Raw genomic sequence first — 3638 nt, forward strand, 5'->3', positions numbered from 1 at the left:
TCTATATACATAAATACCTACACACACACACACACACACACACACACACACACACACACTCATACATTGGGTGGATGGAGTGAAGCTCTCACAAGCAACCTACAATGACTTCATTGTTTTTTTCTCTTACAGCTTAAATATCCCACCAAAAATTTTCAAGCCATATAAAAATTGCAGTGTGATTATACTCTATTTTTCTTAAATGAATGAATACAATGAATATACATTAGAAAAAAGAAGTTCCTCAATACTCTCACATGATCAAGTGCTTTATTTAGTATAAATAAAAAAATTATTCACAAGAACTCACATTTGTAACTAAGCAACTTGTTATAGATTAACAAAGTGTAAGCACACAAGGTAATTTTCTCAGCCAGTTTCTCTTACTGGCAGGCTGAAACTTGTTACAAAAAGGATCGATTATTTTATTATTTATCTTAAAAAGTAATCTTATAAAATCTTAAGATTCACAAATCTAAGGGTGATGGAAGAATCATTAATCTGATTATATATATATATATATATATATATATATATATATATAAACAAACAGTCATTTTTACTATAAATCCTCGGTGTGCATATCTACTTAACATTTTTTTAAAATAAATCATATCAGAAGCTGAGGGCAAAGAAGGGCATAAGAAATCACCAGCCCAACTTCAGCAAGAAAAGCACATCAGTTAGTGCTGGTGGGGGTACCATTGTTCTTGTTCCCTGGCCTCAAAATCCCTAACTCAACTATTAAGAGTGTGCTTTTCTGAGACTCAGATTGTTCCCTAAGGTTTTCTATGTCAAAGCCACTAGAAAATACATCTTAGTCTAACCTTACTAACAATCTAATCTCCAAATTCTTTGTAAGGAAGGGTGGTGGTCATTACTAACAATCTACGTCTTTAAGTGCTTTCTGAGGGTGGTAGATGAATCACATCTCCGGCAGCAATAGATGAAAAAGATCAAGTACTATTATTGTTAGTGCCAATGATACTGCTCAGTGAGGGCCTGGAAACCCCTACAGAGTTTTTACACAGCACACAGATTAGGAAAGACCTGGGGACTGCAAGAACAACAAGCAGAATGATGCTCCATAACAGCATGAAAACCTCAGGCATTGCCTCTCTAAGGCACAACCAATGTGGTTGTTCTAACTGGTGGGCCGCATTCCATGAGTTCTAAAGCCATTTGCTGTTCCTCTTGCATGGGCCTCAACATTTAGCCATTCTGACAGATGTAACATGAACTCTCAGAGGAATTTTAATTTGCATTTCCTTGATGACTTAGGATGTTGAACATTTTTCTAAGTATTTCTAAGCCATTTGTATTTCATCTTTTGAGAAATCTCTATTTAATTCCATGCCTCGTTTCTAATGGGATTATTTTCTTGATGTTTAAGGATTTTACATTTTTGAGTTATGTGTATATTCCAGATACGGATCTTGTGTCAAATGTATAGCTACTCAATCTTTATCCCATCCTTTACGCTGCCTCTTCACCAAAGCTGTGCTGTCGTCCTACACTGTACAGATACATTTTGTTTCTTTTGTTAATTATTGGCCCCAGTGCCTGTGCTATCAGGGTGCTGTTCACAAACTGACTTTCTATGTCAATGAGTTTAAATGTATTCTCCAATTTTTATTTGTCATATTTAAGCATTAGGTCTTAAAGTTAGGTTAAAGTGCCTAATCCATTTGGAGTTGAGTTTTATTCAGGATGAAAGGTTTAGATGCACTTCATTCTTCGTTACATATGTATCCAATTTGACTAGTATCTTTTGTTGGAGATATTCTCTTTTATCCAATGTATGTTTTTAGATGCTTTGTTAAACATCGAGTGGATCCCTATAGGAGCTTATATGTGGATCTTCAGTTCTGCCCCATTGATCAAGATGCTGGCTTTTATGTTGTTATCATGCTATTTTATTACCAGAGCTCTAAAGTGTAACTCAACACTGAAATGGCAATAACTCTAGCAGATTTTTATGACTTAGCAATGTTTTGGATATCCTAAATCTTTTGCATTTCTATCTAAAATTTAAGATCATGATTTCAATTTTTATGAATAATTGAGTTCAAGTCTTTATGGGGATTATATGGAATCTGTAGATTACTTTGGATGACAATTTTCAGGCTATTATTCCTACCAGTCCATGAGCATACACACACACACACACACACACACACACACACACACACACACACACATACATATATATATATATGTATATATATGTGTATATATATGAGGCTATGTGAGTAGTATATAGGAAGGCTAGTGATTTTTGTGTGTTAATTTTGTAGTCTATTCCTTTGATGAGTGAGTTTAATCAACTGTAAGAGCTTTCTGTTGGAGTCATTAGAATTATTCATCTTCAACTAAGGATACTTTGTGGACTTCTTCTTTTCCTTTTGTTTTTAATCCCCTTTAGCTGCTTCATCTTCATTATTGCTTTTTATAAAATTTCAAATAATGAACAGGAGAGAGGATAGTGGAATCTTACTTTGTTACTGATCTTAGTGAAAATACTTTGTATTTTTCTCCATATCGCAAGATGTTGACTATGGGCTTGCAGTATGGTGTACTTATTATGCTGGGATATGTTCTCCATATTTCTAGATTCTCTGGGATTTTCACAATGATATAATCATGATGCTTCTGTGCTTGGATCTCTTTATAAGGTAGATTACATTTATTGATACTTATATCCTCTGCATTTCTTGGATATAGCCAAATTAATCATGATTAATAACAACGTTGGTATCTTCTTGAATTGTGTTTGCAGGTATTTATTGAGAATTTTTGAGTCCATGTTCATCAAAAGATATTGCCCTATAATTTTCTGCTTATATCTTTGCCTTATTTAATATCAAGTTAATACAAGATTCATAAAAGTAATTTGGAAATGTTCCTTCAGTTTCTATTTCCAGAAGAATTTGAGGAATATTAGTAAGTTCATATTTCAGAATTGAAAAACAAGATTGAAGGCTTAGTTCAGTGGATAAACATATGGAAATTAATTGATTACACTTTTGGCAGTATTTTTTAACCTGCAGGAAAACCATATGTATGTTGATGGTGTACTCTAGGAAAACTAGTAAACCCTTTGCTTGTATTATTTCATAACATTTTCCAGGACATTGAGAACGGATCCTCAGGGCCTGATGATGATTATTAGTAGATTTGAAGGTTGATTTGTTTTATGTACAAAGTAATGAATTATGCAATGCACTCTATTAGCTTCTGTGAGCACTGTCTGTACTTTGATGTGAACTGGACAATTCAAATTACTGCCAACTTCTGTCACTGTCAAACATTTAAAAGTCTTCTAAAAAATGGATCAACAAATACAAACTAGCTAAATATGAAATGATAATAAAAAATATAAGAAAACCTATAGTGCCAACAGCATTATTTACAAATTTTAATAATCCACAAGCTTACTAGTCAATGAAAGATGAAAGAACCTAAGGAACACTACTGCTTTGCTGACATGTGTTGTGAGTATAGACTTGATAATATTCTGTGTTGTCCAAATTCAACTGTTTAGAAAACAGGGCAAAGAGAAAAAAGTACATTAATCCAAACATCTAAAGAATTCTAACTTTATACAGTTGCCATTGACAGATAACTTCTGAACCTTT

Source organism: Mastomys coucha, unplaced genomic scaffold (assembly GCF_008632895.1).
Source record: "Mastomys coucha isolate ucsf_1 unplaced genomic scaffold, UCSF_Mcou_1 pScaffold15, whole genome shotgun sequence".
NCBI lineage: Eukaryota > Metazoa > Chordata > Mammalia > Rodentia > Muridae > Mastomys > Mastomys coucha.